This window comes from Oncorhynchus kisutch, linkage group LG20 (assembly GCF_002021735.2).
Source record: "Oncorhynchus kisutch isolate 150728-3 linkage group LG20, Okis_V2, whole genome shotgun sequence".
Classification (NCBI taxonomy): Eukaryota; Metazoa; Chordata; class Actinopteri; order Salmoniformes; family Salmonidae; genus Oncorhynchus; species Oncorhynchus kisutch.
The window spans coordinates 50,094,551-50,107,314 of NC_034193.2; positions in this window are offsets into that span (position 1 = coordinate 50,094,551).

Genomic DNA, 12,764 nt, shown 5'->3' on the forward strand with positions numbered 1-12,764 from the left:
CTTGGTTCATTTGAAGATTAGAGGCTGAATGAGCAGTTAGGCACCCTTATTTTACACATGCCTTCTTTTCAACCGCGTGTTTCATTCAGCATAGCAACATTCGATGGATAACAGTTTCATTGCCTGTTCAGCCTGTACATTAATGATCTGCCTTCTGTCTGTACTGGGTCTGAAGTTCAAATGTATGCAGATGATACAGTGATATATGTGCATGCAAAGAGCAAACAACAAGCTGCACAAGAACTCACTACTGTAATGGTCCAGGTTACAAAGTGGCTCAGTGACTCGTGTTTGCATCTCAATGTGAAAAAACTGTTTGCATGTTCTTCACAAAGAGGGCAACAGATGCTACTGAGCCAGATGTCTATGTGTCAGGGGAGAAGCTCCAGGTGGTATCCGATTTTAAGTACCTTGGCATCATACTTGATTCCAACCTCTCTTTTAAAAAGCATGTGAAAAAGGTAATTCAAATAACCAAATTCAACCTAGCTAATTTCCGATTTATACGAAATTGTTTGACTACAGAGGTAGCAAAACTGTACTTCAAATCTATGATACTCCCCCACTTAACAGTACTGCTTGACTAGTTGGGCCCAAGCTTGCTGTACAACATTAAAACCTATTCAGTCTGTCTACAAACAGGCTCTCAAAGTGCTTGATAGGAAGCCCAATAGCCATCATCATTGTCACATCCTTAGAAAGCGTGAGCTCTTGAGTTGGGAAAATCTTGTGCAATACACCGACGCATGTCTTGTATTCAAGATCCTCAATGGCCTGGCTGCCCCCTCCACTCAATATTTTTGTTAACAGAAAACCCAGACATATGGCAGCAGATCCACAAGGTCTGCCATGAGAGGTGACTGTATAGTTCCCCTAAGGAAAAGCACCTTTAGTAAATCTGCATTCTCTGTGAGAGCTTCCCATGTCTGGAATACACTGCCATCAGACACACATAACTGCACCACATATCACACTTTCACAAAATGCTTGAAGACATGGCTAAGGTCAATCAGATTTGTGAACATGGTCCCTAGCTGTGTGTTGCCGCTCTCCATGTTGTCTGTAGCTTGTGAGGTGTGGAAACACTTTGTTGCTTTATATGAATTTTGTCTTGCTGCTTTTTGTTTTATGTTGCTCTGTCTGTATGCTACGTCTTGCTTGTCCTATGATGCTCTGTCTGTATGCTATGTCTTGCTTGCGTGTTCTATGTTGGCTATTGTCTATATTGTAATTGTTTTTAATAACCTGCCCAGGGACTGGCGGTTGAAATTAGCCGGCTGGCTAAAACCGGCACTTTTACTGAAATGTTGTACCTAATGAAACTAGTGAGGGAGACAGATATATTACCTAATGAAACTAGTGAGGGAGACAGATCCATTACCTAATGAAACTAGTGAGGGAGACAGACCCATTACCTAATGAAACTAGTGAGGGAGACAGACCCATTACCTAATGAAACTAGTGAGGGAGACAGATATATTACCTAATGAAACTATTGAGGAGACAGATCTATTACCTAATGAAACTAGTGAGGGAGACAGACCATTACCTAATGAAACTAGTGAGGGAGACAGACCCATTACCTACTGAAACTATGAGGGAGACAGACCCATTACCTATGAAACTAGTGAGGGAGACAGACCCATCCTACTGAAACTAGTGAGGGAGACAGACCCATTACCTAATGAACTAGTGAGGGAGACAGACCCATTACCTAATGAAACTAGTGAGGGAGACACTATATTACCTACTGAAACTAGTGAGGGAGACAGATATTTACCTAATGAAACTAGTGAGGGAGACAGATATATTACCTAATGAAACTAGTGAGGGAGACAGATCATTACCTAAGAAACTAGTGAGGGAGACAGATCCATTACCTAATGAAACTAGTGAGGGAGACAGACCCATTACCTAATGAAACTAGTGAGGGAGACAGACCCATTACCTAGAAACTAGTGAGGGAGACAGACCCATTACCTACTGAAACTAGTGAGGGACAGACCCCTTAACTAATGAAACTAGTGAGGGAGACAGATATATTACCTAATGAAACTAGTGAGGGAGACAGATCCATTACCTAATGAAACTAGTGAATATGGGAGACAGACCCATTACCTAATGAAACTAGTGAGGGAGACAGATATATTACCTAATGAAACTAGTGAATAGGGAGACAGATCTATTACCTAATGAACTAGTGAGGGAGACAGACCATTACCTAATGAAACTAGTGAGGAGACAGATACATTACCTAATGAAACTAGTGAGGGAGACAGACCATTACCTAATGAAACTAGTGAGGGAGACAGACCCATTACCTAATGAACTAGTGAGGGAGACAGACCCATTACCTAATGAAACTAGTGAGGGAGACAGAATATTACCTAATGAAACTAGTGAGGGAGACAGATCTATTACCTAATGAAACTAGTGAGGGAGACAGACCCATTACCTAATGAAACTAGTGAGGGAGACAGATATTACCTAATGAAACTAGTGAGGGAGACAGATATATTACCTAATGAAACTAGTGAGGGAGACAGACCATTACCTAATGAAACTAGTGAGGGAGACAGACCCATTACCTAATGAAACTAGTGAGGGAGACAGACCCATTACCTAATGAAACTAGTGAGGGAGACATATATTACCTAATGAAACTAGTGAGGGAGACAGATCCATTACCTAATGAAACTAGTGAGGGAGACAGCCATTACCTATGAAACTAGTGAGGGAGACAGACCCTTACCTAATGAACTAGTGAGGGAGACAGATCCATTACCTAATGAAACTAGTGAGGGAGACAGACCCTTACCTAATGAAACTAGTGAGGGAGACAGACCCATTACCTAATGAAACTAGTGAGGGAGACAGATATATTACCTAATGAACTAGTGAGGGAGACAGACCCATTACCTACTGAAACTAGTGAGGAGACAGACCCATTACCTAATGAAACTAGTTGGGAGACAGATATATTACCTAATGAAACTAGTGAGGGAGACAGATTATTACCTATGAAACTAGTGAGGGAGACAGATCCATTACCTATGAAACTAGTGAGGGAGACAGACCCATTACCTAATGAAACTAGTGAGGGAGACAGATATATTACCTATGAAACTAGTGAGGGAGACAGATCCATTACCTAATGAAACTAGTGAGGAGACAGACCCATTACCTAATGAAACTAGTGAGGAGACAGATATATTACCTAATGAAACTAGTGAGGGAGACAGACCCATTACCTAATGAAACTAGTGAGGGAGACAGACCCATTACCTAATGAAACTAGTGAGGGAGACAGACCCATTACCTAATGAAACTAGTGAGGGAGACAGACCCATTACCTAATGAAACTAGTGAGGGAGACAGATAATTACCTAATGAAACTAGTGAGGGAGACAGATCCATTACCTAATGAAACTAGTGAGGGAGACAGACCCATTACCTAATGAAACTAGTGAATAAGGAGACAGACCCATTACCTAATGAAACTAGTGAGGGAGACAGATATATTACCTAATGAAACTAGTGAGGGAGACAGATCTATTACCTACTGAAACTAGTGAGGGAGACAGACCCATTACCTAATGAAACTAGTGAGGGAGACAGACCCATTACCTAATGAAACTAGTGAGGGAGACAGACCCATTACCTAATGAAACTAGTGAATAAGGGAGCAGACCCATTACCTACTGAAACTAGTGAGGGAGACAGACCCATTACCTAATGAAACTAGTGAGGGAGACAGATATATTACCTACTGAAACTAGTGAGGGAGACAGACCCATTACCTAATGAAACTAGTGAGGGAGACAGATATATTACCTAATGAAACTAGTGAGGGAGAAGATCCATTACCTAATGAAACTAGTGAGGGAGACAGACCCATTACCTAATGAAACTAGTGAGGGAGACAGATATATTACCTAATGAAACTAGTGAGGAGACAGACCCATTACCTAATGAAACTAGTGAGGGAGACAGAGATTATTACCTATGAAACTAGTGAGGGAGACAGATATATACCTATGAAACTAGTGAGGGAGACAGACCCATTACCTAATGAAACTAGTGAGGGAGACAGACCCATTATTACCTAATGAAACTAGTGAGGGAGACAGACCCATTACCTAATGAAACTAGTGAGGGAGACAGACCCATTACCTAATGAAACTAGTGAGGAGACAGACCCATTACCTAATGAAACTAGTGAGGGAGACAGATCCATTACCTAATGAAACTAGTGAGGGAGACAGACCCTTACCTACCTAATGAAACTAGTGAGGGAGACAGATCCTTACCCTAATGAAACTAGTGAATAGGGAGACAGACCCATTACCTAATGAACTAGTGAGGGAGACAGATCCATTACCTAATGAACTAGTGAGGGAGACAGATATATTACCTAATGAAACTAGTGAGGGAGACAGACCCATTACCTAATGAAACTAGTGAGGGAGACAGATATATTACCTAATGAAACTAGTGAGGGAGACGATATATTACCTAATGAAACTAGTGAGGGAGACAGACCCATTACCTAATGAAACTAGTGAGGGAGACAGATATATTACCTAATGAAACTAGTGAGGGAGACAGATATTTACCTAATGAAACTAGTGAGGGAGACAGATATATTCCTAATGAAACTAGTGAGGGAGACAGATATATTACCTAATGAAACTAGTGAGGGAGACAGATCCATTACCTAATGAAACTAGTGAGGGAGACAGATCCATTACCTAATGAAACTAGTGAGGGAGACAGACCATTACCTAATGAAACTAGTGAGGGAGACAGACCCATTACCTAATGAAACTAGTGAGGGAGACAGATATATACCTAATGAAACTAGTGAGGGAGACAGATCCATTACCTACTGAAACTAGTGAGGAGACAGACCCATTACCTAATGAAACTAGTGAGGGAGACAGACCCATTACCTAATGAAACTAGTGGAGACAGACCCATTACCTAATGAAACTAGTGAGGGAGACAGACCCATTACCTAATGAAACTAGTGAGGGAGACAGACCCATTACCTAATGAAACTAGTGAGGGAGACAGATATATTACCTAATGAAACTAGTGAGGGAGACAGATCCATTACCTAATGAAACTAGTGAGGGAGACAGATATATTACCTAATGAAACTAGTGAGGGAGACAGATCCATTACCTAATGAAACTAGTGAGGGAGACAGATTTACCTAATGAAACTAGTGAGGAGACAGACCCTTACCCATTACCTAGAGAAACTAGTGAGGGAGACAGACCCATTACCTACTGAAACTAGTGAGGGAGACAGACCCATTACCTAATGAAACTAGTGAGGGAGACAGACCCATTACCTAATGAAACTAGTGAGGGAGACAGATATATTACCTAATGAAACTAGTGAGGGAGACAGATATATTACCTAATGAAACTAGTGAGGGAGACAGACCCATTACCTAATGAAACTAGTGAGGGAGACAGATATATTACCTATGAAACTAGTGAGGGAGACAGATATATTACCTAATGAAACTAGTGAGGGAGACAGATCCATTACCTAATGAAACTAGTGAGGGAGACAGATCCATTACCAATGAAACTAGTGAGGGAGACAGACCCATTACCTAATGAAACTAGTGAGGGAGACAGATCCATTACCTAATGAAACTAGTGAGGAGACAGACTATTACCTAATGAAACTAGTGAGGGAGACAGACCCATTACCTAATGAAACTAGTGAGGGAGACAGATCCCTTACCTAATGAAACTAGTGAGGGAGACAGACCCATTACCTAATGAAACTAGTGAGGGAGACAGACCCATTACCTAATGAAACTAGTGAGGAGACAGACCCATTACCTAATGAAACTAGTGAGGAGACAGATATATTACCTAATGAAACTAGTGAGGGAGACAGATAATTACCTAATGAAACTAGTGAGGGAGACAGATCCATTACCTAATGAAACTAGTGAGGGAGACAGACCCATTACCTAATGAAACTAGTGAGGGAGACAGACCCATTACCTAATGAAACTAGTGAGGGAGACAGATCCATTACCTAATGAAACTAGTGAGGGAGACAGATCCATTACCTAATGAAACTAGTGAGGGAGTCAGCCCATTACCTAATGAAACTAGTGAGGGAGACAGACCCATTACCTAATGAAACTAGTGAGGGAGACAGATATATTACCTAATGAAACTAGTGAATAAGGAGACAGATCTATTACCTAATGAAACTAGTGAGGGAGACAGACCCATTACCTAATGAAACTAGTGAGGGAGACAGACCCATTACCTACTGAAACTAGTGAGGGAGACAGACCCATTACCTAATGAAACTAGTGAGGGAGACAGACCCATTACCTAATGAACTAGTGAGGGAGAGACAGCCTTATTACCTAATGAAACTAGTGAGGGAGACAGATATATTACCTAATGAAACTAGTGAGGGAGACAGATCCATTACCTAATGAAACTAGTGAGGGAGACAGACCCATTACCTAATGAAACTAGTGAGGGAGACAGACCCATTACCTAATGAAACTAGTGAGGGAGACAGACCCATTACCTAATGAAACTAGTGAGGGAGACAGATATATTACCTAATGAAACTAGTGAGGGAGACAGACCCATTACCTAATGAAACTAGTGAGGGAGACAGATCCTTACCTAATGAAACTAGTGAGGGAGACGATCCCTATACCTAATGAAACTAGTGAGGGAGACAGATATTACCTAATGAAACTAGTGAGGGAGACAGACCCATTACCTAAGAAACTAGTGAATGAGACAGACCCATTACCTACTGAAACTAGTGAGGGAGACAGACCCATTACCTAATGAAACTAGTGAGGGAGACAGACCATTACCTAATGAAACTAGTGAGGGAGACAGATTATTACCTAATGAAACTAGTGAGGGAGACAGATATATTACCTAATGAAACTAGTGAGGGAGACAGACCCATTACCTAATGAAACTAGTGAGGGAGACAGATATATTACCTATGAAACTAGTGAAGGAGACAGATATATTACCTAATGAAACTAGTGAGGGAGACAGATCCATTACCTAATGAAACTAGTGAGGGATCAGACCCATTACCTAATGAAACTAGTGAGGAGACAGACCCATTACCTAATGAAACTAGTGAGGGAGACAGATATATTACCTAATGAAACTAGTGAGGAGACAGATCTATTACCTAATGAAACTAGTGAGGAGACAGACCCATACCTAATGAAACTAAAAAAAATGAACCTAGTGAGGGAGACAGACCCATTACCTAATGAAACTAGTGAGGGAGACAGATATTACCTAATGAAACTAGTGAGGGAGACAGATATATTACCTAATGAAACTATGAGGGAGACAGACCCATTACCTAATGAAACTAGTGAGGGAGACAGACCCATTACCTAATGAAACTAGTGAATGAGACAGACCCATTACCTACTGAAACTAGTGAGGGAGACAGACCCATTACCTAATGAAACTAGTGAGGGAGACAGACCCATTACCTAATGAAACTAGTGAGGGAGACAGATATATTACCTAATGAAACTAGTGAGGGAGACAGATATTATTACCTAATGAAACTAGTGAGGGAGACAGACCCATTACCTAATGAAACTAGTGAGGGAGACAGATATATTACCTAATGAAACTAGTGAGGGAGACAGATATATTACCTAATGAACTAGTGAGGGAGACAGATCCATTACCTAATGAAACTAGTGAGGGAGACAGACCCATTACCTAATGAAACTAGTGAGGGAGACAGACCCATTACCTAATGAAACTAGTGAGGGAGACAGATATATTACCTAATGAAACTAGTGAGGGAGACAGATCTATTACCTAATGAAACTAGTGAGGGAGACAGACCCATTACCTACCTAATGAAACTAGTGAGGGAGACAGATCCATTACCTAATGAAACTAGTGAGGGGACACATATATTACCTAATGAAACTAGTGAGGGAGACAGATCCATTACCTAATGAAACTAGTGAGGGAGACAGACCCATTACCTAATGAAACTAGTGAGGGAGACAGATATATTACCTAATGAAACTAGTGAGGGAGACAGATCCATTACCTAATGAAACTAGTGAGGGAGACAGACCCATTACCTAATGAAACTAGTGAGGGAGACAGACCCATTACCTAATGAAACTAGTGAGGGAGACAGATATATTACCTAATGAAACTAGTGAGGGAGACAGATCCATTACCTAATGAACTAGTGAGGGAGACAGACCCATTACCTAATGAAACTAGTGAGGGAGACAGACCCATTACCTAATGAAACTAGTGAGGGAGACAGATATATTACCTAATGAAACTAGTGAGGGAGACAGATCTATTACCTACTGAAACTAGTGAGGGGACAGACCCATTACCTAATGAAACTAGTGAGGGAGACAGACCCATTACCTAATGAAACTAGTGAGGGAGACAGACCCATTACCTAATGAAACTAGTGAGGGAGACAGACCCATTACCTAATGAAACTAGTGAGGGAGACAGATATATTACCTAATGAAACTAGTGAGGGAGACAGATATATTACCTAATGAAACTAGTGAGGGAGACAGATCCATTACCTAATGAAACTAGTGAGGGAGACAGACCATTACCTAATGAAACTAGTGAGGGAGACAGACCCATTACCTAATGAACTAGTGAGGGAGACAGACCCATTACCAATGAAACTAGTGAGGGAGACAGACCCATTACCTAATGAAACTAGTGAGGGAGACAGACCCATTACCTAATGAAACTAGTGAGGGAGACAGATATTACCTAATGAACTAGTGAGGGAGACAGATATATTACCTAATGAAACTAGTGAGGGAGACAGATATATTACCTAATGAAACTAGTGAGGGAGACAGATATATTACCTAATGAAACTAGTGAGGGACAGACCCATTACCTAATGAAACTAGTGAGGGAGACAGATATATTACCTAATGAAACTAGTGAGGGAGACAGATATATTACCTAATGAAACTAGTGGGGAGACAGATCCCTTACCTAATGAAACTAGTGAGGGAGACAGACATTACCTAATGAAACTAGTGAGGGAGACAGACCCATTACCTAATGAAACTAGTGAGGGAGACAGACCCATTACCTAATGAAACTAGTGAGGGAGACAGACCCATTACCTAATGAAACTAGTGAGGGAGACAGACCCATTACCTAATGAACTAGTGAGGAGACAGACCCATTACCTAATGAAACTAGTGAGGGAGACAGATATTACCTAATGAACTAGTGAGGGAGACAGATCCATTACCTAATGAAACTAGTGAGGGAGACAGACCCATTACCTAATGAAACTAGTGAGGGAGACAGATATATTACCTAATGAACTAGTGAGGGAGACAGATCCATTACCTAATGAAACTAGTGAGGGAGACAGACCCATTACCTAATGAAACTAGTGAGGGAGACAGACCCATTACCTAATGAAACTAGTGAGGGAGACAGATATATTACCTAATGAACTAGTGAGGGAGACAGACCCATTACCTAATGAAACTAGTGAGGGAGACAGACCCATTACCTAATGAAACTAGTGAGGGAGACAGACCCATTACCTAATGAAACTAGTGAGGGAGACAGATAATTACCTAATGAAACTAGTGAGGGAGACAGATCTATTACCTAATGAACTAGTGAGGGAGACAGACCCATTACCTAATGAAACTAGTGAGGAGACAGATCCATTACCTAATGAAACTAGTGGGGAGACAGACCCATTACCTAATGAAACTAGTGAGGGAGACAGACCCATTACCTAATGAAACTAGTGAGGGAGACAGACCTATTACCTAATGAAACTAGTGAGGGAGACAGATATTACCTAATGAAACTAGTGAGGGAGACAGATCCCATTACCTAATGAAACTAGTGAGGGAGACAGACCCATTACCTAATGAACCTAGTGAGGGAGACAGACCCATTACCTAATGAAACTAGTGAGGGAGACAGATCCATTACCTAATGAAACTAGTGAGGGAGACAGATCCATTACCTAATGAAACTAGTGAGGGAGACAACCCATTACCTAATGAAACTAGTGAGGGAGACAGACCCATTACCTAATGAAACTAGTGAGGGAGACAGATATATTACCTAATGAAACTAGTGAGGGAGACAGATCCATTACCTAATGAAACTAGTGAGGGAGACAGACCCATTACCTAATGAAACTAGTGAGGGAGACAGACCCATTACCTAAGAAACTAGTGAGGGAGACAGACCCATTACCTACTGAAACTAGTGAGGGAGACAGATCATTACCTAATGAAACTAGTGAGGGAGACAGACCCATTACCTAATGAACTAGTGAGGGAGACAGATATTACCTAATGAAACTAGTGAGGGAGACAGATATATTACCTAATGAAACTAGTGAGGGAGACAGACCCATTACCTAATGAAACTAGTGAGGGAGACAGATATATTACCTAATGAAACTAGTGAGGGAGACAGATCCATTACCTAATGAAACTAGTGAGGGAGACAGATCCCTTACCTAATGAAACTAGTGAGGAGACAGACCCATTACCTAATGAAACTAGTGAGGGAGACAGACCCATTACCTAATGAAACTAGTGAGGGAGACAGATATATTACCTAATGAAACTAGTGAGGGAGACAGATCCATTACCTAATGAACTAGTGAGGGAGACAGACCCATTACCTAATGAAACTAGTGAGGGAGACAGACCCATTACCTAATGAAACTAGTGAGGGAGACAGACCCATTACCTAATGAAACTAGTGAGGAGACAGATATATTACCTAATGAAACTAGTGAGGGAGACAGATATATTACCTAATGAAACTAGTGAGGGAGACAGATATATTACCTAATGAACTAGTGAGGGAGACAGACCCATTACCTAATGAAACTAGTGAGGGAGACAGACCCATTACCTAAGAAACTAGTGAGGGAGACAGACCCATTACCTACTGAAACTAGTGAGGGAGACAGACCCATTACCTACCTAATGAAACTAGTGAGGGAGACAGACCCATTACCTAATGAAACTAGTGAGGGAGACAGATATATTACCTAATGAAACTAGTGAGGGAGACAGATATATTACCTAATGAAACTAGTGAGGGAGACAGACCCATTACCTAATGAAACTAGTGAGGGAGACAGATATTTACCTATGAAACTAGTGAGGGAGACAGATATTACCTAATGAAACTAGTGAGGGAGACAGATCCATTACCTATGAAACTAGTGAGGAGACAGACCCATTACCTAATGAAACTAGTGAGGGAGACAGACCCATTACCTATGAAACTAGTGAGGGAGACAGATATATTACCTAATGAACTAGTGAGGGAGACAGATCCATTACCTAATGAAACTAGTGAGGGAGACAGACCCATTACCTAATGAAACTAGTGAGGGAGACAGATATATTACCTAATGAAACTAGTGAGGGAGACAGATATTACCTAATGAAACTAGTGAGGGAGACATCCCTTACCTAATGAAACTAGTGAGGGAGACAGACCCATTACCTAATGAAACTAGTGAGGGAGACAGACCATTACCTAATGAACTAGTGAGGGAGACAGATATATTACCTAATGAAACTAGTGAGGGAGACAGATCCATTACCTAATGAAACTAGTGAGGGAGACAGACCCATTACCTAATGAAACTAGTGAGGGAGACAGACCCATTACCTAATGAAACTAGTGAGGGAGACAGATATATTACCTAATGAAACTAGTGAATAAGAGACAGATCTATTACCTACTGAAACTAGTGAGGGAGACAGACCCATTACCTAATGAAACTAGTGAGGGAGACAGACCCATTACCTACTGAAACTAGTGAGGGAGACAGACCCATTACCTACTGAAACTAGTGAGGGAGACAGACCCATTACCTAATGAAACTAGTGAGGGAGACAGACCCATTACCTAATGAAACTAGTGAGGAGACAGATATATTACCTAATGAAACTAGTGAGGGAGACAGATCCATTACCTAATGAAACTAGTGAGGAGACAGCCCATTACCTAATGAAACTAGTGAGGGAGACAGACCCATTACCTAATGAAACTAGTGAGGGAGACAGATATATTACCTAATGAAACTAGTGAGGGAGACAGATCTATTACCTATGAAACTAGTGAGGGAGACAGACCCATTACCTAATGAACTAGTGAGGGAGACAGACCCATTACCTATGAAACTAGTGAGGGAGACAGACCCATTACCTAATGAAACTAGTGAGGGAGACAGACCCATTACCTACTGAAACTAGTGAGGGAGACAGACCCATTACCTAATGAAACTAGTGAGGGAGACAGATATATTACCTAATGAAACTAGTGAGGGAGACAGATATATTACCTAATGAAACTAGTGAGGGAGACAGATATATTACCTAATGAAACTAGTGAGGGAGACAGATATATACCTAATGAAACTAGTGAGGGAGACAGATCCATTACCTAATGAAACTAGTGAGGGAGACAGATCCATTACCTAATGAAACTAGTGAGGGAGACAGACCCATTACCTAATGAAACTAGTGAGGGAGACAGACCCATTACCTATGAAACTAGTGAGGGAGACAGATATTATTACCTACTGAACTAGTGAATAAGGGAGACAGACCCATTACCTACTGAAACTAGTGAGGGAGACAGACCCATTACCTACTGAAACTAGTGAGGGAGACAGACCCATTACCTAATGAA